The sequence below is a fragment of the Protopterus annectens genome, chromosome 14.part0 (genome assembly GCF_019279795.1).
Source record: "Protopterus annectens isolate FY-2018-M chromosome 14.part0, PAN1.0, whole genome shotgun sequence".
Lineage (NCBI taxonomy): Eukaryota > Metazoa > Chordata > Ceratodontiformes > Protopteridae > Protopterus > Protopterus annectens.
This window is the reverse complement of record NC_056748.1, coordinates 746,231,166-746,254,429: the sequence shown is the minus strand read 5'-3', so window position 1 is coordinate 746,254,429 and position 23,264 is coordinate 746,231,166.

Genomic DNA, 23,264 nt, shown 5'->3' with positions numbered 1-23,264 from the left:
TTTCCGCCTTTCTAAGCTAGGATAGTCTAGTTTTCAGGTTAGTGCTGAACTCAGGGCTGTGTTACAAGTTTTTGTGTTTGCCCATACCTTACTTGGATAGAAGGAAGTTTATCTGTTCATTGTGAGAGGGGGGGAGCTTTGAGAATCCTATCTATCCCTAGAGGAGTGGTTAAATTAGTAGTTTTTTTGGCCATTTTGGGCTAATTACTATCTTTTTCATTTCCCTGCTATAAATCCCGCATTTGCAAGGTTTTTGTGCTAGTATACAGCTCAGCAAGCTTCTGCCTGGTGATCTGTAATGTTCTACAGCAGCAGAGAGACAAAAGAGAGACTTTGGAGTGATTAAGTATGATTTTACTGCATTTTCTTGCTGCCGTTAGCTAATTCCACCTAAAACACAGATTTACTAGAGTTTCTGTGATTTAAAAAGCTTGGTTCAGCTACATGTTGTACTTATTTTACTGCCTGCACTTTAACAAAGTAAGTTTTGTGTTTAAATTACCTGTTTAACTGTTGTAGGCTACACACTCAAGTGTGATAGTCACTTCTGTGCATTTACAGTGTTTTTTTGATTGTATCTGGTTTATTTTTTGAAAAAAAACAAAAAATATATACTTGTTTTCCCACCTTTCTAAGCTAATATAGTCCAGATTTCAGGTAAGTGCTGAAATCAGGGCTGTGTTACAATTTTCTGTGTTTTCCCATGCCTTACTTGGATAGAAGGAAGTTTCTCTGTTCATAGTGAGAGAGGGAGCTTTGAGCAGCCTATCTGTCCCTGGAGGAGTGGTTTCAGCCGAGAAATTAGTAGTTTATTGGCCATTTTGGGCTAATTTCTATCTCTTTCATTTCCCTGCTATAAAACACGCATTTGCAAGGTTTTTGCGCTAGTATACAGCTCAGCAAGCTCCTGCCTGCTGCCCTGCAGAGTTCTACAGCAGCCAAGATACAAAAGACAGACTTTGGAGTGATTAAGAATCATTTTTCTGCATTTTCTTGCTGCCTTTAGCTAATTCTGAATAAAACGCCGATTTTCTAGAGTTTCTGTGATGTAAAAAGCTTGTTTCAGCTACATATTGTACTTATTTTACTGCCTGCTCTTTAATAAAGTCATTTGTGTGTTTAAATTACCTGTTTAACTGTTGTAGGCTACACACTCAAGCATGATAGCCACTTCTGTGCATTTGAAGTTTTTTTTTTATTGTATATGCTTTATTTTCTGAAAAAACATAAAATATATACTTGTTTTCCCACCTTTCTAAGCTAGTATAGTCCAGTTTTCAGGTTAGTGCTGAATTCAGGGCTGTGTTACAAGTTTCTGTGTTTGCCCATACCTTACTTGGATAGAAGGAAGTTTCTCTGTTCACTCTGAGAGAGGGAGTTTTGAGCAGCCTATCTTTCCCTGGATGAATGGTTTCAGCCCAGAAATTAGTAGTTTATTGGCCATTTTTGGCTAATTTCTATCTCTTTCATTTCCCTGATATAAAACCCGCATTTGCCCAGTTTTGCGCGGCCTGCAGCACTGGTTAGCTAGGGTATAACTATTCCCGGTTCCACAAAGTCTACTCTTTAATTTTTCCCTTGCAACTAGACAAACTTTCATCTTAAGCACTCAAACCATTCCCTTCTCATACCGGTACTTGCTCAAACCTCATAGCAAGCACTAATAAACCTTAGCACTTGACCCCCCAATACCGTAGAGAAGGACAAGGCTCTCTATTCGACCTTACCAGCCAATCAGTGAAACAGTTCACTGTACCTATCCATGCATGTCCAAAGGGTAGTTTCAGGTGTACTCTCTGGTCCAACTGGTGAATCTGGGCATTTTGAGGCAATTTTACAATTGCCTCATGTACACAGACAACCCTATCCTCCTTCCACCAAACACTAATACATGCGAGAGATGCAATTATACAGCCAAACTGGAGGCTAAGCTCTCTCAACCCAAGACTGGACCAGGCAGTCAAGAGGAGAAGGTAATTACTTGCATCCCACCACCAGTCTCACATAGACCTATGAAACCAGCAACGGCAAAAAACACACATAAATACACGAAAACATACTCGGAGGCTCTAAATAAAAATCTGCAAAAGCAACAGAGACCTCCAAAGCAGACATCCAAGTAACCTCTACCCCCCAACACAAACATTGAAACACATACTTCACAAAACCAGTGTGCCACACAATCACAGCGTTTAAGGCAAAATAACATACCCAACACACTAGTAATAGGTAACTCTATAGTCAGGCACACTGACCTCCCACTCACTAGGCTGAACAAGGAGAAGGTTACTGTTAGCTGCCTGTCGGGTGCCAGGATCCGCCACATAACACAAGCACTCAGGTCACTCCAGAGCAAGTACAAATATGACTCTGTCATTGTCCATGTTGGTGTGAATGACCTGAGCCATACCTCCCTGGACTACATGAAAAGAGACATGGAAGAGCTCTCTGATCATGTAGCTCAGGCTGGTATGACCCTGACCCTGAGTAGCATCCTGCCCGCACCAAGAATGATACCACGGTATAGAGAAAAAATTATCAATTTCAACAATTGGCTAAGCTTCTGGTGTCATTCAAAGGGGATCCAGTGTCTGTCAGCCTGGGATGACATGCTTGACAAGCCACGCTGCTTCGCTAGAGATGGCTTGCACCTGTCATCCTTAGGCTTTCGAATACTGGCCAAAGCTCTTGCCACCCCCATACTGCCTTTTTTAGGCAAGGCTCAAAAGACAAACCCATCGCCGTAAATAGCACAAGTAACAAAAAACTGAGGATAATGCTACTCAATGCCAGAAGTCTAAACCTCAAAATGCACGCACTCGAGGCACTCCACAGTATGGAGATAATTGATATATGTGCAGTAACAGAAACCTGGTTTAAGGCTCCAGAGAGCACCCCAGCAATACCAGGCTACAACCCATACCATACATTTCGGCCACAAAACCCGGACCGAAATACAAAAGGCGGGGGAGTATCCATATTCATCAAGGATACCCACCAGACCTCCCAACCGTTCCGAATTACTCGGTTTTTACCGAGTTTTGGGGTCTAAATGAAGGGGTGCCACGATTCCCGAGTGGCACCCTTCATTCATTCTTTGCTTTTATTTTTTATTTTTAATTTTGGCGCTGGAGCTGACGTCATCACGTGCGTGATGACGTCAGCTCCGTCAGCACTACCAGCCAGTCGGAACTGAGCTCAAGGAGCTCACGTCATCATTTCCGGCTGGCTGCGAGCAGTAGCTGCCGAAAGAACCAGGCGGGAAGTGTTTAAAAGTAACTGTTGCTGCCAGAAGAATTGCTGGCTTTGCTTTAGCCTAGCTAAAATGATTTTGGTGCTGCTGTCAAGCCAAGAGAAGGGCTTTGCTTTGAAGCTGCTGCCGTACCCTGTAGCGACTTAATGGATCTTCTGCTGCTGTTTTGGAAATGACTTGGATATTGGATTAGGTAAGGAACAAAATGTGAGTGTGAGTGTGTGTGCGTGTGTGCATTATGAGCCTGTCAGTTAAGGTAACGGACGGAAACTTCAAATGCTGCTGCTTGCAAACATATTTTGTGTGTGTGTGTGCGCGCGTATACACACACACACAGTTTTCCCGTGACAACAGTTACAGTGCAGATCTTATTTTAATAATATTACCTATTTTACTATTTTAATAATAGTACCTGTGCGCACCGTTTTATGGAGGCATGTTCAGCTATGTTATGTTTTGTTTGTCATGGGTTTGTCTGCTAAGACTCCATTTTGTAAAGATCTCTGTACATTTAACACAATTTAATTAGGCAAGCTAGGTCCTATGCAACCATTTCACCATACATTGTGTCTTTTTATATTATGAGCATTTTATAACATAGTTTCCGGAGTAGTCACCTTTCATATATTAACGGTTTCCCTTTATTTATGGTTATTGATGAAATGATTGATTAGAAAATAGAGAGAAAAGTATTATAGCAAGCCCAGAAAGGAGGAAGTACACTTTACAGCATCTTTCACTTGTCTCATGGCTAGTAAGGCGAAACAAGTTATTTCTAACACAAAGGTTACCCTTGTATGTTACAGTCAAAAAGAAGGAAAATTGGTCCCAATGCAGGAATCCACAAAGAAAAAACAAAATTCATCGACCACAGCGTTCAAATAAATGACTATGAAGGTACCATCCAAACCACGGAGATGTGTAGACACAAATTCCACCACGAACCATGGATTAATTAAAAATAAAATTGAATTTATTCACCATAGAACAGCAACAAGATTCAGCTAAATTCAGCAACCAAACAACTTGGACTAAGCGCTTTCACCAGTTAAACCGGCTTCTTCAGAGTCCTGGTTTGAATCATGAATTATTCTCAATTATATACTAAACCTACTAACTTCAATTTTTCAATAAATCAATCTTTCATTCTTTCAATTACCCTATTATAACAATTACTATCAAAATTCTTAAGGCTGTAGAGATGTTAAGATGTCAAATGCAACCAACACATAATAGCATCAAAACTAAATAAATAATAAACATACAATGTAACATGTATTGCTTAGTACTGCTTGTGTATACAATCAAAAATGTATGAAATAAATATCTGTATATATATTATTATGTTAATATCCTACAATTTGCCCTTACCAATGGATCAAAATAATAATAAAATTACCAACATGTATAAATCATAATATAAAATGTAAAAAATTGAAAATTAAAAAAAAAAAAAAAAAAAAAAAATAAAATTAAATTGTTATTAAATGTATGTTTTAGTTAGAACTATAAAACTATTCTAATCAGTAATAAACACAATATTTTAAGATAAATATTACATCATTTGATACCCTTTATATTAATTCTGCCCTGAATTTTAACAAGGGTTTTAATGAAATATGTTCATTAATCCCAGGTGGCCTGGTGGCATTTAATCTGATCTGCCATTCCATTTCACGCAGCGCCACCTGGTTTTTGATATCACCTTGAAAATCAGGAAAAACCCTGTCAATAATGAAGAACAAGAATTTTTTAAAACCATAACATTTTTGGGAATGCAAAAAAAGTGCATTGTATTCATCCATTCTCTTTATAGAACCACAGTGTTCACGAATTCTTTCCTTCAAACTTCTTGTTGTCATGCCGACGTAAAATGTGTCGCATGTCATACAAGTGGCTATGTAAACACAGTTTTTGGTCAAACAATTACACATGCCCGGACTACCTATGGTTCGCCTATATCCTTTAACCATAGTGTAAGCCCCAACTGATATATACCTGCACCATTTGCAACACCCGCATTTATTCATGTAGGAACGTCTATTATCAATCCAGTTTCTTTCCAAGATGTCCTTTAAATTAGAGCCCCTACTAAAAACCACAATGGGACTATCACCCAGTGTGTTTCTGGTGTCCCTACTCAAAAAATGCTCCCATAAACTATTCAAACAAGTACGAATGCCAACAGACACCTCATTGTATTGTATCACTAATTTAGGACAATGCCTCAGAGTGTTACCATCTTCCAGTATATCATTGGTGTTTTTCCTACTTGAAATCTGGGGGATGTTTGCTTTCAAAATTGGAACATACTTAGTATTCCTCTTTTTATTTACTTCATGTTTGATTTTAATCAACAAGTTCAAAGGATAGCCCCTTTCGAGAAAGAGGCCAATCAATTTATACATTTCCTTTTTGTATACTGTGTCCTCAGTAATCAATTTAGATAACCTAATCATTTGTCCTTTTACCAACCCCTTCCTCTGGTGTATGGGGTGACAACTTCCAAAATGTAACATGGAATTTGCGTAGCTTGGTTTCCTGTAAATGCTACTACTAAGCCCTGTAACATTTTTTGAAATCTCAATGTCCAAATAATTGGCATAATCTAAATTCCAACTATAGGTAAATTTAAGGAATTCAGAACTTGCGTTCAAATATTCCATAAACCTCACCACACTTTCCTCGTCCCCCTTCCACATAATAATATATATACAGATATTTATTTCATACATTTTTGATTGTATACACAAGCAGTACTAAGCAATACATGTTACATTGTATGTTTATTATTTATTTAGTTTTGATGCTATTATGTGTTGGTTGCATTTGACATCTTAACATCTCTACAGCCTTAAGAATTTTGATAGTAATTGTTATAATAGGGTAATTGAAAGAATGAAAGATTGATTTATTGAAAAATTGAAGTTAGTAGGTTTAGTATATAATTGAGAATAATTCATGATTCAAACCAGGACTCTGAAGAAGCCGGTTTAACTGGTGAAAGCGCTTAGTCCAAGTTGTTTGGTTGCTGAATTTAGCTGAATCTTGTTGCTGTTCTATGGTGAATAAATTCAATTTTATTTTTAATTAATCCATGGTTCGTGGTGGAATTTGTGTCTACACATCTCCGTGGTTTGGATGGTACCTTCATAGTCATTTATTTGAACGCTGTGGTCGATGAATTTTGTTTTTACCCTTGTATGTTGTTTGAGCACCATAACTGCAGTTTTCTGAAGTGTGAAAACTCAAATGTAATTACAGGGAAGTATATACCAACTTAAAATTTACTGAACCTTGGATTAGTGGGAGTGGCAAGCAACAATTTGCTAGCAGTGCCTTTACTTTTAATAGTGTGGTAACTTAAGTAGTATTTGTATGTTTATGTTGCTCTCGAATTTCTGTGTCATTGTATTGTGTATCTTTGGATCAGGTAGTATGGAACAGTATGATGTTATTTGGAATCGGTATTGTTTGGTTAACCTTCCTGTCCCATACAGTGGATAGCCACATTTTAATGAATAACTGGGTATTTTGAGAGTGAGGCATTGCGTTTTTCATGGGCTATGTATAGATAAGCCAGGAGATGTTAATTTAAGCAAAGGTGTATTAGGCAGGTGCCGTCAGCATTGTACCAGAAGCGTTCTTTGTGTGGTTAATGTTAGCAGACAAGTTGTCTGTTTAAAGCTTTTTGTTGTGCATTCCGTGTCAGTATTTGAAAAAGGTAATCCTAGTTTTTCCCCTTTTTCATGCGAGGTCTACATAGGTTTGGGTAGTAATGATCCCTTGAATAATGGTCATTTTAAAGGTATGTTGGACACTGTTCAGGATGGAGGTGTGCATTTTTATCTGTGTGTGTGTGTAAATGCCCCCATTATAATAAACCTGGTGGCTAGAGGTACTCAGGCTCAAACCCTGTACCCTGGGTATAGGGTAAAAAGAGCCTAGTGTCCCTAGCCACCACCATTTGTGAATTGTTTTTGTTCTGTTCCTCAAACTCTGTGGTTTCAGGATGCTTGTGACAAATCACTGATGAATTTATTAAATAATGACAGGCATTTAAATTTCAGACTTCATATTCTTCAGAAAATAAATGGTAACAAAAACCTTTTATTCTAGCAATTTTATAAGTTTATAAGATCAGTATTTGAATTTGTACCTAATTTGGGGCTGTATTCTCCCATTGTTGGCTTTGTCCAGGTTTTTGTGCTAAGAGGTTGAGAACTATAGTAAGAAGTGAGAAATGAATTCACTAAATGATAGCCATTTAAGTTTCAGTCTTCCTATCTTTTGGGAAACAAGCTGCTGATTTGGCATAGTGGTATGTTGCTCTGACTGTAGTGCACAGAGTCCTGTGTTAAGACTTGCCAGTGAAATACATGGCAGTAACACATTTTATTCTAGCAACTTTCCAAAATTAAATAAGCAATGCTTAAAATGTGCCCCTGGTTTTTGGCCTTCTGCTCCCCCCCAAAAAAAAAACATAACTTGAAAATAAGAGCTGTGCAAGATACCTATGCCTTAAATTACTGTCATTTTATTTTTTTATGTATAGTGTGTGTGTGTGTGTGTGTGTGTGTGTGTGTGTGTGTGTGTGTGTGTGTGTGTGTGTGTGTGTGTGTGTAAGTACACTTTTATGATGGAAATGTTCTGAATTGGGCAGTTTTTTTATTACTGGTTCATGCATTTTGTTTCATTGCCTACTGAAAAAATGTTCAAACAAATTAAAAATGTGCTCTAACAAGTGTGCTGTATTATACAAGGAATATAATTTACTAAAGCCATGTATGCTTCTTGTTTTGTGCAAGGGGCCAGTGATTTGAAAGCAACCCAAAAGGTAATCTTTATCCACCACTGGCCAGATGTATTTTCTTTGGATGTGGTGCATGTTTCAATGCTATTTTAATGAATGTGAGTTTCAAGGGTAGAGAAGTTTTAATGCCAAATCTATTTTCATTGTGAGACAGTTTAACAGGTGTCTATTGGTGTTTGTCCATTGTGCTGTAAAGTGTAAAAATTAAAACCCAAATAATCATTGTAGAAGCAAAGCAGTATGCACACATTAGTGTTTATGGTAAATGGGGCAAAATAGCCAGGTAAAGGGATATTGGGAATGGCTGCAGGGTGACTCTGGTGCCATATTTTGTTTGCCTGTTCTTCAATTTGCACGAAAGTTGGTATCCCACAATTCCACTGGAGTGGACGGGGTTACATAATTATGTATGCAAATTTGATGTTAAACAGCGTACAGATTTGTACCTATTTTTCATGGGCCTTGTCCAGATTTTTGATGTTTCAAGGTTGAGAGGTATGATACCCACACCTCCAGGTTAGTGGCACAGCACGATGCTTCAGAGATCATCCATGTGCAACTAACAATGGGCAAAACTGCTATTCAAATTATAGCTTGCTACAGATCACCCACCATGTCCCAGGACCCCCACTCCGCATTTCTGGAAAAACTGGAAAACATAAAGGTCCTACCAAACACCCTGATATTGGGTGATTTCAATTACCCAAACATTAACTGGGAGAACTACTCAAGTACAAACTCCCTTGCCCAACATTTCCTAGAATTTATAAACTCAAATGCCCTGGATCAACTGGTCAACACCCCCACCAGAGGTGACAACATATTGGACCTGGTCATCACCAACATGGGCGACCGGTGTTCCACACCAGAGGCCAACCCCTTGCTGGTTAGATCTGACTATAAACTAATCACTCTGGATATCCACATTCCACCACCAACCCCGGTCAAAGAAAACACCTTGAAAAACTTTTCAAAAGCAAACTTCACGTTACCTAAGACTGAGGTGGGAAGTTTCAAATCCCCCATGCCAAAGGATAATGTTGTCCAAGCTGCAAAATCCTTTACTAATGCACACTATGGGCACCTATAAGAATGCATGGATTGTGCTATCCCAAACAAAACCAAAACTCACTCCTCCAAGAAAAGGAAACCAGTCAGGTGTGCCCCTGCCATAAACAAGCTATACAATAGAAGGAGAAAACTAGTACAGAAAAGAGTAAAATCCCAAGAAGGGAAGACATCCCTAATCAGTATCAGCAAGAAACTATGTTCCCTCATACAATTATCCAAGGCTAGCTTTGAAAGAAAAATTGCCATGGACTCCAAAGATAACCACAAGGCATTCTTTAGCTATGTCAAGAATCTAAGTGGCAATTCTCAGATCTGCTCGGAGTTAGTGCAGAATGGCACAAAATACACTGAACCGACAGATATAGCCAACATCCTGACAGACAGGTTCAGTGCAAACTTCACCCCCCTCTCACCCCAAAAGGGCCCTTAACTATACCAGAAGAATGTGGTGCCCCTGAAATCACAGACACTCAGGTTAAAACAGCCCTCTCCAAAGCCAAAAACACAGCATCAATTGGACCAGACGGTGTCCCAGACTGCGTCCTACATGAGCTCAAAGATGAACTAACCCCTCACCTAAACACACTGTTTAAACTCAGCCTCTCCATAGGCTACATGCCCACAGAATGGCACACAGCAATGGTTGTTCCACTCCACAAAGGTGGAGCCACAATGGACCCTGGGAACTATCGCCCTATAAGCCTGACTAGCTTGGTCTGCAAAGCTATGGAGTGCATCATCATGGATCTCATTAACAGAGACATTGGAAACCTTCAAGCACTGGACTCTACCCAGTTCGGCTTTGTTAAGGGCAGATCATGCCTCGTAAACCTGGTGGACTTCTTTGAGACAGTTACCAAGGCTATAGACAAGGGAAAGGTGGTCCACACAGCCTGCCTAAACCTTGCAAAGGCCTTCGACCCCATTCCCCACTCAGGTATTATAGACAAGCTCACCAGCCTGAACATAAACTCCTATGTCATGAGATGGGTTGCCAACTGGCTCATGGACAGAACCCACATGGTAAGAGTTGCGGGAGCTAGGTCTGACTCTAAACAAGTTACAAGTGGCGTTCCCCAGAGCTCAGTCCTAGAACACCTCCTGTTTGGCATACACTTCTCAGAGGTACAGGCAAGCAGAGAAGTACTGTGGCTAACCAAGTTTGCAGATGACTGCAAACTAGGGGCTATAATTGACTCTCCGGCTGACACAGACATCCTCCAAAAGGGTCTCACTGAGACAGATACCTGGTGTCAAAACCATGGCCTCAAGTTAAATGCCAAAATGTGCATAGTCATCCCCTTTGGAAAAAACAAAGTACCCACAAACTACCACATAGGTGGTAGCCCCCTAAATACGGAAGACGTAATAAGGGATCTGGGGACCCAAATAGATAATAACCTTTCCTTTGATAATCACATTGCCAAAGTGGTTAGAAAATCCTTTTATGTGGCCCACCTAATCACAAAAGGGTTTGCATCCAGATCGAAGGAGGTCATTGGGCCCCTCCATGCATCACTCATCAGACCCATAATAGAGTACAATGCCCCATTTGGGATGTACCTTACAAGACACCTGCAATAACTGGAATGACCACAGAAGTACCTCACCAAGAGGATCATTGGCCTCAAGCAGATGCCCTATACAGCTCGAATGAAGAAACTCCAGCTGTACTCGGTTGCATACTGCCTACTCAGAGGTGATCTCTGCCTGACATACAAGGACCTCTCAACTGTACAGATTTTCGCAGAATGTCCAGATTTTTGCCTTATATTTTTAGTCCATTGATAATAAAATTGTGGCTTTCTGGCAAATCATTAAAGACTGAAGTTAGAAAATAATGACAGACATTTGAGTTTCAGACTTCATACCTTTCAGAAGATTAATGCTAATGCAAAACCTGTTATTCTATCAACTTTCTAAGTCTGTAAGAGCAATATATCAAAATTGTCCCTATTTGTACCACTTTTTTTAGGGCTTTGTCCAGATTTCTTACTCTAAGAGGTTGAGAGGTATACCACCTAAAGAAAACCATATCCCCTCGAGCCACACGCTCCAGGGATTTAAACCTCACCACAACAAAAAATAGGATGTGCTGGAGGGATAGATTCCTGTCCCAGAGACATCCCATGCTCTGGAACAAGATTCCAATCTACATTAGGCAGAGCTCCTCGCTAACCCTCTTCAAGAGAAACCTTGATGAGTGGATGGGAAACAGAAAGTTTACCCCAGGGATCACTTTGATGGCTCTGCTGGACAAAGGCACAGGGAATTAATCTAAGGGGCGGCAAAAGCCAACACATTCCGGCTAGGCTTATAAATGCCTTCGGGCAGATAGCCTAGTACCTACCTATGAACCTATTAACATGGGATGAATTTCTGATTTTCCATCCACTGGTCCAGGCTGTTCTTGAATAGGGGTAGGGAAGAATTCTGGACCACATGGATGAGAAGCCAATTCCAGGAGAGGAATTTTCTGAGACACATGACTGTGCCATCAACGTGTCATATTTATGTCACAAGCAATGTTCAGGTCCCTATGTTGAGAAGTTCTAATGCTTTTGTTTCTGCTGAGAAATTCTTACTGACACAAGCATCTCATTCATGTCCACAATAACATACAAACTTTGCTATTTTAAGTGAAACAGCCAAGGACATCTTTACACCAGCCTCAGGCAGATGGACCAGTTGAGTACTTTAATAAAACTTTAAAGTATGTTTTACAAAATGCTACAGAACTGGAGAGGATAAACTGGGAGCAAATGTGCTGGAAGGGAAATACCCCACACCTCAACTTAGTTCACATTATTTGAACTGCTTGATTGCAATTATGCATAAAGATTGCTACATATAGAAAAAGGACCCTGGTACAAGTAAACACCTCATTTAAAAGTATTATAGAAAATTGTACAAAAACTCTAATATGTATAGAAAAAGAAAGTACAGTTGTGTAAAATCTTACCATAACAGTATATGTCCTTGCCTTCACTGCTGCAGTATTCTTAGATGGGATTCTCTGAAGTGGAAGTCTGAACATCCAGCCAGTCTACCAAAGACTATTTGTTGCTTTTAAAAGGTAGGCTGAACATCACCCAAATGCTCCTTGTGTCGCATAGGGCATAAAGGTGACATTCAGGCCTATCATAATGAGAACTGAATCTCCTAGTAGGAACACATTCCAAGAAATCCAAGAGGTAACGTACATCCAGGAAAGTAAAAGACTAGGGGGGATGAAGTGAAGGCAAGGACATCTACCCTTAAGGTAAGATTTTACACAACTGTACTATGTCCTTACATTCACTGCTGCAGTATTGTTAACCGATGGGAGAGTGCCAAAGCTAAAGAGGAAACTTGGGAGGGGGAAGACACAGAAGAGGCCCCTAAAAAGCCATGAAGAACCACACTAGCAAAACCAGCCATAGTTTTAGAGATACCATCCAACATATAGTACTTGGTAAATATATGCACAGAAATCCAGGTGGCTGTTTCAAGAACATAATTAGTAGCTAAGCCCCTGAAAAAAGTACCCAAAGAAGCCACAGCTCTAGTAGTAGAAAAGTGTAAGAGGGGAAAATAGCCATAGAAATCCAAGAAGAAATAATTTGCTTGGATACAGCAAGTACAGGAAGTTCCAATAATCTAGACTAGGATGAAAAGAAACAAATAACTGATCAGATTTTCTAATAGCCTTAGTCTTATCTAAATAAACCCTGAGTTGCCTATGTACATCCAAAGTATCCAGCACCCTCTCATTGTCAGATTGCAGACAGGGAAAAAAAGTAGGCACATTAATAGACTGATTCAGTGATAGCTCATTAACCACCTTAGGTATAAAAGAAGGGCTAGTGCACAAGGACATCCTGTCCTCATGAAAGACCAAAAAAAGGAGGACAAGCCATAAGGGCCTGCAACTCAGACACCTGTCTGGCAGAAGTAAGACCCAACAAAAGAACAGTCTTCCAGGAATAATGTAGTAAGGAATCTGAAGGAGCAGGCTCAAAAGGAGGCTGAGTTAACTTTTCCAAAACAAAATTAAGATCCAGGGAGGAGGTACAGGAATCCTGGGAGGTGTAATATTAAGGACACCTTTAAGAAATTGTTTAACCTCAAATCATGAAGGTAAAGGAGGAGAAAAAGGCAGACAAACAGAGATAGCTGATAAGTGGGAATTAATAGAAGAATAGGCCAAACCATCATTGAGCAACCCACACAAATAAGAGAGTACCAAAGGAATATCCACAGTAAGTGGGTCCAGGTTATGAGAGAGACACCAAATAGAAAGCCTCTTCCATTTAGACAAGTAGGATTTCCTAGTAGTAGGTTTCCTTGCCTCTTGCAGGAATTGCAGCATGTCCTCAGAAAAAAGGTGCCTGTGAGGAATCAAAATCCTATCACCCACAGTGTCAGTTGAAGCATGGTCAGATGGGGACAGATGAGCGATCCCTTGTTTGTATAATTAGATCCACCCTGTGAGGTAACTTGCGATGACTACACCTGGTTAGATGCAGAAGTAGAGGGAACCAGTGCTGTTACAGCCAAAAGGGGGTCACCAACAAGATTGTGGGAGCATCCTGTTGAATCTTGAATAGGACTTTAGGAATGAGAGGAAGGGGAAGGAATGCATAAAGAAACTTCCCCTTCCAAGAAAATGACAGGGTATCCACCTTCCATACCAGAGGACCTGGGACTCTGGCACAAAACAGAGGAAGTTGCCTGTTCAGAGGGGAGGCAAAAAGATCCACTTGAAGAGTATCCCACTAGTGGATAATGTCCAGAAACACATCACTGTGAAGCATCCATTCATGGGACTGAGTTAAAGACCTGCCCAGAGTGTCTGCCACAATGTTCTGACCTGAAGGGATATAAACTGCCTGAAGAGTCACCTGACACTTGACAGCAAGATCCCATACCAGAAGTGCCAACTAGCAAAGAAGACAAGATCTTGTTACTCCCTGTTTGTTGATATACCACATCACTATGGTGTTGTCTGTGAACACATTGAGAGGCCCTGGACAGAAAAGAGGATGAAAGGCCTGAACAGCCAGCAGAAGAGCTCTCATCTTTTTGACACTGATGTTCTCCTTCTGCTGACCAGGTAACCACACTCCCTCTGCTTTTAGGGAGTCAGATGTCACCTCCCCATCCCATATCTGAAGCGTCTGTCAACATTTCCTGAGAGGGAAGAGGGGAATGAAAAGGGATCCCTGAATTCAGAGACAACTGTGGAATCCACCACTGAAGTTCCCATCTGAGACAAGGAAGAAGAACTACAAAGAGTACAAGATGTGCATGTTGGAGCCACACTGACCTCAGAAACCACTGAAACTTTCTCATGTGAAGTTTGGTCAGAGGGAGAATCAGAATGGTGGATGCCATGAAACCCCGAGGTTTCAGAAACTCCTCAGTGGTAACGGAAGCTGTGATGAGCTCTCTGTACCCCAAGGCAGTAACTAAGGAGCCTCAATCCTCACCACTGTCTCAAGTAAGGGAGTGTCACTAAAAGCAGGGATAGAAATGCACAATTTCCCCTAAGAGTACACTGGAAACAGGCTTCAAACTTGCGACTGGACTATATGCTTCACTCCAGGTCACCAAATGTGTTTCCACACCAACTACTGCAGAGTACTGTGTCCCAGTTCTACGTATCTGATGCACTCACTCTTAAATATCTGATATGCACACATACACACACTCTTGGAAAGGACTGGCACACATTTACCTGCTGTGTCCCCATTCCCAAATTACAAGGTAATGGCTGCTACCAGTCAAATACCACAATATCATTCAATTCAATTATATTAGGTAAAATAGATATTAATACAAATAGTAACATGTATCCCAAGTGTAGCCGTGGTGGTACGGTGGCAGCATTGTTACCTCACAGCAAGAGATTCTCTCGTTCGATTCTCGGCTTGGCTTGGGAGTTCCTTCTGTGTGGAGTCTGCATGTCCTCCCCGCGGTTGGGTAGCGTTCGAAAGACATGCGTGTGTAAATGGGCGTGCCTTCGTTGAAGGTTGGGCATCGAGCTCGCACCTCGGCATTTCGGAAAAATCTACTGCCAATCATTAGCGGACCGGAGTTTCACTGTGGCGACCCCATACCAGGAAAAATCCGAAAAGACAAACAAACAGTAACATGTATCCCAAGTAGTAAGGCTTTTCAGAGTGGGCCTGGTGTTATCACAATAAACATAAACACTCTCAAGTGATTAAGAACATTAACTAAATAACCACCCACAATGAGAGGTAGTAAAACATTTAATAATAAAGAGAAGGATTTAAAACATGTAAATACTGAATAACTGATTCCAATAAATATCAGAGTTTCACACACAGGAAATATGAAAATAATACTGTAGGACAGATCTCACATTTATTCTAGAAAACCTCTATCTAGCTGTAGATCCCTGACTATCTGAAGATTAACTGTCCATACCTAATCTAAATATCTTAGCAAGGCAATATTATACTCTTACTTCTAGAAGGTAAGATAAGAAATTATGTCCACACTCCAGGCTGATGTCTGTCCTCAGTGAATGGAACTACTCTCCTGGAAACAACAGGACTACTACTGCTGAACAGCTCTGTAAAACAACTGCTGAACAATAACTGAACAACTGACTCAGAACCTGCTTTTTTTATAGCAGACCTTTTTTCAAAAGTAACAGGAAGCTGCCATCACAATTTTACTCTCATATCATACTTTGAAAAGTAAACAAACAGCTGCAGGGAAGATTCTATTCTTCCAGCCCTGGCACACAATGGCATCATATCTAGGTCAGCTGACTCTGGCATAACATGTATTCAGAATTCTGCCCACAAAGAACATGTACATTTGGTCAGCCAGAGGAACACTGTTTAATGTTCAAACATCTTGCATAAATCAGAGTGATAATCAAAAGACAAACTTATTTACAAAATTATAGCTAGTCATGCTGGCATATGTAACACAGTGTAATTTACAATTGTTCGCAATTGTTTACAAAACTTCAGCCAGTCATGCTAACACAGATAACAATATCCAAAATCCTCACATTTCTCTCCCCTTTGAAGGCTCAAGCTAGATTTTCAAGTGACCCTGGAAAATCGTCACTTGAGAAAATGTATCAGCTTATTTATACCTTGTCTTGAGAATCCATTTACACTGGCATTACTGAAATACAGGGGTTTCTCACAAAGCTTCTTTAAGCGTTTGGAATGCCTGCTCACAGGCTGGTGTCTACACTGTATTATCTGTCTTGTTTTTCCTTGCTAGGTTAGTAAGGGGTGCAACTATTGTACTAGAGCTGAGCACAAATTTTCTATAGTACCCTGCTGTCACTAGGAATGCTCTCACATACTTTTTGGTAACAGGGATAGGCCACACCTGAATAACTTTCACTTTGGTAGGTTCTGGTCTAATCTTACCACTCCCTACTCTATGTCCTAGGTAGGACACCTCTGCCATACCCACCTGACATTTACTAGTCTTAATGGTCAACCCTGCCCTTTTTAATCTACCTAAGACCTCCCTGACATGCTGAAGGTACTCTTTCCAGGAATTACTGTAAATGGCAATATTGTCCAAATAAGCGAGAGCATAGTCTCCCGCTCTTACTGAAATATGATCTACTAACTCTGGAAGGTTGCTAGGGCATTCTTCATCCCAAAGGGCATCCTTGTAAACTCATATAATTCAAAAGGTGTTACAGAAGCTAACCTCTTTCTAGTAATGGGAGTCAAGGGCACCTGCCAGTATCCCTTGGCCAGATCAACAGTGGTCAGATACTCAGCTTCACACAGCTGTCTTTTCTAAAGCTTCATCTGTTCTAGGTATGAGGTATGCATCTGACTCTGTATAACTGTTTAACTTTCTGTAGTCTACGCAGAATCTTACACTACCATCTCTCTTCAGTACAAATACTACTGGGGAAGCCCAAGGACTACTGGACTCCTGGATTACCTCCAACATTTCCTTTATCTCCTCCTTCAAAGTCTGTTTGACTCACTCAGGCACCCTATAAAGACCTTGCTTAATAGGGCTTTGGACTCCTGTATCCACATGGTGCTGCACTAGGTAGGTGCACCCAGGTTTCCCAGTAAACATCACTCCAAACTCCTGTAACACTGTTCGTATTTCTTTAAGTTGCACAGGGGATAGCTGCTGAGATATTGCTACCTCTCCCACAGAAGTCTCAGTATGAGCCTCAATGAGAAGATCAGTCACCAGATCCCCATCAGATTTCTCTTGCAATCCACTGTAAATACTCAGCACCAGGGCCTTCCTATCATGACATGGTTTTAGCAGGTTAACATAGTACAGCTTATGTCCCTGACTCCTGCCTACATTGTGGCACTGCTCACAGGTCCTGCAGTACCCTGTTACATCCTTTGCAATCTCAGGCCAATAAAAGCTTTGCATAATGCATCTGTTAGTATGCGTTATGCCCATAAGATCTGCAAAAGGAATGTCATGGGCTATGGCTAGAGGTGCCAGATGGCAGACCCTGGACTTTACCAACTGCCGTATTACCTCACCCTCTAGCCCTCCCTCAGGGGTCCACTCTGTATACAGTAACCCTTTGTTAGCTACAAAAAGAATGTCATGACCTATGGCTAGAGGTGCCAGATGGCAGGCTCTAGACTTTATCAACTGCCATATTACCTCACCCTCGTGCCCTCCCTCAGGGGTCCACTCTCTGTACCATAACATTTGTTCCATTATACAGTCTCCCCTTTTCCTTGAGCATCATGTGCCTCCTTAGCTACCTCCTTCAAGCTTCATAAAGTAGGATCTGAATGCTGAACCAGCATCAACTTTATCTTTGTAATCTCTCCCAGCTCCCCTTCCACAGGAAGTCTAGTACCTTCTGACAGTTTTGCCTCATTGTCAACCTGGGCACTACCACTCACCTCTGTCCTTGCAGTCACCGTCTCCATGGAAACACCAGCAATTGTGGTTCATCTTCAGGCTCACTGCTACAAGGTAGCTCTTTCCCTGAAATAACCACATCACCAGCCCAAGTTTCAGGCATAGGATCTGTCTGGGTCTCCCCAGGCTACCAGACTTACATGCCTGTCTCCAAGCTTGACTGTGTGTAACTTCATGCACACAAGGTACTGCATCATCAAAATCATTCCCTATTAAGACATCTGCAGGGATATCCTCAAACACACCTACCTGCTTGTTCCCTTTTCAGCCCTCCCAGTTAAGATGAACCCTGACCAAAGGTATTTGGAACGGGGTCCCACACAAAGCTCTGACTAGTGTGAACTACCCAAGCAAGTCCTGCTCCTCTTTAATTACTGCGGCCCTCACAATGGTTATATCAGAAGCTGTGTCTCTCTTAGCAGTGGCATTCACTAAGATAGGATACAAATTCTGATGATATTTTGGCACCTCTGTTGCTTCCAGGCAACTTACCACTAGCATCCTGTCATTCCCACTTGCTGGCTGTTGCTCTCCTACTTTGGACACAATAGCCTTTGTGGTTTATGTTCAAGCAGCCTTCTTATATAAAAACACATCACAATATAAGTTTAATGACTTTAACTAAAGTAACTTATATACAAACTAACTGCTGCAATCATACATGCTCTCTGGCTGCACTCTCAAAATGGCACTAGGAATAGCACATGCCTGGTATTTATATGTGCACATTCAGTCCTTGCTATGCCTCTTAAAGACACAGCACATACACTGATCTACATCCTCCCTGTTTGAGAAATAGATCATGCAAGGTTATGAATCTATTTAGCATGCAGATATCACAGGTAGTTATTTGCCATGCATTTATACAAGACTAGGTACATATATATATATATATATATATATATATATATATATATATATATATATATATATATATATATATATATATATATATATATACAGTTATGTCCATGTTGCTGCGTATTTCACAATGGGACTGGATATTTGACCATATCATATGAGATAAAACTGGGAACTGGGTTTAGTAACTGGAGCTGTCTCTACAGAATGTTCAACCTTGGAAGTATTTGGAACATCTTCAGGAATGGAATTAGAGGATGAAACACACTCTGAGATGGGAACAAAATTTGGTTCGCTCTGAGATCTAGAGTCTGTATCACAGGAACAATGCTGCAATGATGATTCTGGTACAGGAAGAAGATGTCTACGATTTCTCCTGTATTCCACACCCTCAGATTCTACAAGGTAAGATCTCAGCTCAGCACATATACCTGTAACTTGGCCAATCTGGTTGAAACCTTTTGCAGTTTGTACTGTCACTGTCTCTCCTTCCCTCAACGGACAAAGAAATCTGCTTGATTTATCGAATAGACTGTAGTGGCGGTGCTGCGGTAGTGTTGTCGCCTCACAGTAAGATGTTGTCCTGTTCGATTCTCAGCTAGAGCTTCCTCTGTGTGGAGACGTGTGTGAATGGGTGTACCTTCGTTGAAGGTTGTGTGTCAGGGCCGGCAACTCGGCACATAAAAATCTACTGCCAATCATTAGCGGACCAGAGTTCCACTGTGGCGACCCCTAACCGGGAAAAGCCGAAAGACACAACAACAACTTTTCGATGGAATGCTTCTTGAGTAATTGAGCCTTGATGGTGCTGTTGTTCTTAGCTTTAGGCCTCAATAAACTAGAACTAATAGATATCATCATTCTGCTTTGCCTGGATAGAAGTCTTTGAGCAGTGAGCCAAGAATATAGTCATGGGGTATGCTTCTGAGTAAATTCAAAAAGACATTGGTAAAGTCACACTTTGACCTTTCAAGTAATTGCTTTGCACTCTGCACTGTATGTTCAGCTAGCCCATTTGACTGTGGATATTCAGGACTTCTAGTTGTTGTCTTTCGGCTTTTCCCGGTTAGGGGTCGCCATAGTGGAACTCCGGTCCGCTAATGATTGGCAGTAGATTTTCACGAATGCCGAGGTGCCAGCTAGATGTTCAACCTTCAGTGAAGGCACGCCCATTTACGCATGTCTTTAGAACGCCCACCCAACCACGGGGAGGACATGCAGACTCCACACAGAAGGCACTCCCCACACTCCAGCCGAGAATCGAACGGGAGAACCTCTTGCTGTGAGGCAACAACACTACCGCTGCACCACCGCAGAAGTATATTCAGGACTGCTAGTAACATGTACAAAGTCCCATTCTCTTGCAAATTTCTGAAACAACTGACTAGTAAATTGAGTACCATTATCAGAAATAACTTTCCGTTGACTACCATGGACTGAGAAATGAAGTTTCAACTTAGTAATAACAGTAGTGGATGTTAGAGTAGGTAGTAAGTCAATCTCAAACCAATTCAAATAAAGGTCTACCAATACTAAGTAGTGTTGATTGTCCCACTCAAAGATATCAGTGACTACTGTTGACCAAGGTAGTTCAGGAACTTGACTTAGCTGAAGTGGTTCTCTTTGTAAATGCGGTCTAGTACTATTGCATACTGAACAAGAAGAAAGTACTTTATCAATGTCCTTCAGTAATGAAGGCCAAAATACTAATTCTCTCACTCTTTTCTTAGGGGATGCGGAACCTGGGTAACCACTATGAAAAATCTGGATATATTCTTGCTGTAAGGAAGCAGGAACAATAATTTTAGGACCTCTGAAAATAATGCCATCTTCCATCAACATTTTAACTATAGGTTTGCACTTCAGGTGGTACACTAGACTGCTTTGATATCCATCCAGCATTAATGTAGTGATTGAGCTTTTGCAAAATTGGATCAGTCTTTGTGTGATTTCTCAACTCATCAAGCCTAGTGGTAGAAAAATTATGCACTGCCATCACGTTAAAGTCAAAATTCTCTGTGTCAAGCTATTCCATCGTATTTCTGGATAAGGTATCAGCCAAATACAGTAGTTTAGACCATTTTGAAGTTGTACTTCTGCAATTTGAGCATCATTCTTTGTAATCTCGCTGGAGCTGAATGCGTATGCATCTTTAGAATTGTGACTAGAGGTTGGTGGTCTGTTTCAATATGAATAGCTCAACCATAAATATGATCATGAAACTTGTAACATGCAAATACTATTGCCAAAAGTTCTTTCTCAATTTGACCATACTGTATTTCAGTTTGGGTAAGTGTTCTAGATGCATAGGCTACTGGTCTGCTTTCTTGAAGTATAACTGCTCCAAGACAACTTTTGAAGCATCACAGGAAAGAATGACTGGTTTATTCACATTATAGTATCATAATGTAGTCTTCTGTGTGGAGATATGCGTGAATGGGAGTACCTTCGTTGAAGGTTGTGCATCAGGGCCGGCAACTCAGCACGTAAAATTCTACTGCCAATCATTAGTAGACCGGAGTTCCACTGTGGCTACCCCTAACCAGGAAAAGATGAAAGACGCACCAGTGTATCTTAATGTAGGTGGAGTGGCAATTTTCTGATTAAGGTCTTCAAATGCCTTCTGGTGCTGTTCTAACCATGACCAGGTAGCGTTTTTGTGTGTCAGCACTTTTGAAGGTGCTGTCAACTCACTGTAGTCTGGTGCAAACTTGCCTAAATAGTTGACCATATCTAGAAAATGCTGTAGAGCTTGAATATTGTCTGGTACTGACATCTCACGAATAGCTTCTTGCTTGGTCGGGTCTGGTCTCAAGCCAGTATTGGTAAATAAATGACCTACATATGTAACTTCTGGTAGTCAGAATTTGCACTTCAGAGGATTGAGCTACAAGTTTATTTTTCACATGCTCTGTCTAGAATCCTCTTTAGTTTTCTGTCATGCTCGGCTTCACCATTGCCTCCAACCAATAAATCATCTATTATGGCACAAGGATAACCCAAAAAATTTTGCTCTATTGCACGCTGGAACACTTCACTTGCAGAATTTATTACAAATGAAATCCTTAGGAATCTGTATCTGCCAAATGGGGTACCAAAAGTGGTTAGTAATGAGGATCTGTGATCAAGCATCACTTGCCAAAATGACCTTTTTGCATCCAAGACAGAAAACACAGTGGCATTCAGTATTAGGGCTGCGACCTCTTCAGCTGTGCACATTGGGATGATATGGTCTATATCTGAAACATCTAATCCCTGATCCTGACCATGTGCTTGAACTAGTGGCTTCCCTTGTTACTGGTGAACTCTGTTGGGGAGGTTTAGGCTGCTCCCATGGGTTCCCTTATGTCCATGTGCAGCACTGGGTATCCCTATATTATGTACTGGTGCTCTGCTTGCAAAGTAGGGATCCCCTTTTCTACCAAACTCATTTGCAGAGTTACACTGTCAGTCTGCCAACCAGATACTAATGTCCTCAGGCAAAGTACTGAGAGTTTATTCTCAGGCCAGTCCTTCAAAAATGGTGACCTGACACCCACACACCCACCTGTGAAAGTAAGTACTTAAATCAGCAATGCAATCACATACACTTTCATCTGCCTTGTGTCTACGTTCACACATTTTTTCTATACATTTCAAGGTTTAATTTAAAACAATCAAACATTATTTTACACTATCATAATTCAAACAATCAATATCAGATAATTTAGCAATTGCATTAACAGCTCTACCATGGAGTAAGGGGGTCAGAAACATACCCAGAGTCCTTGGTCAACATTATACTGTTTATCTACCCTCTCAAATATGTAAATAAAACTATCAAAGTCATCTCCCTCCCTGTACTGAGGAAAAAGTTTACTGAAATTTATGGCTTCTGGGGTTCAGCCATTCCTTTCTCCATTACCTCCATGACCCTGTCGAAGGGTTAGAAGTTCTTTTTTGTGCAGTCTCTGCCTCTCATTTTCTTCAGCTTCTATATGCTGCAGTTTCTCCTCAGTCTCCAAATGTTTGGCTTCCAGTTGCACTCTCTCTTCGGTCTCCAAATACCACAGTTCATGCTGACACTACTTCTCTTTCTCCTTACCCACCAAACACTGCAGTCTGTCTTTGGTCTCCAATTCAAGTTTCCTTAATTCCAATCAAATTTTTTAGTCCTCTGAAGAAAAAGTAAACTGTCTTGTGTCAGAAGGCTGCATAGTGCCAATGCGAAACTGGATATCCTACAAGCATCTGGTCTTCTCTGCACCTGTGACTGCACCTGCGACTAAGGCAGAGATCATTGCTTCCTTAGTCAAATTGGCATGCACCAGTCCTTTGGCTTCCCACACCTTGGGCAACTGGTTCCTTGTCAGCGTG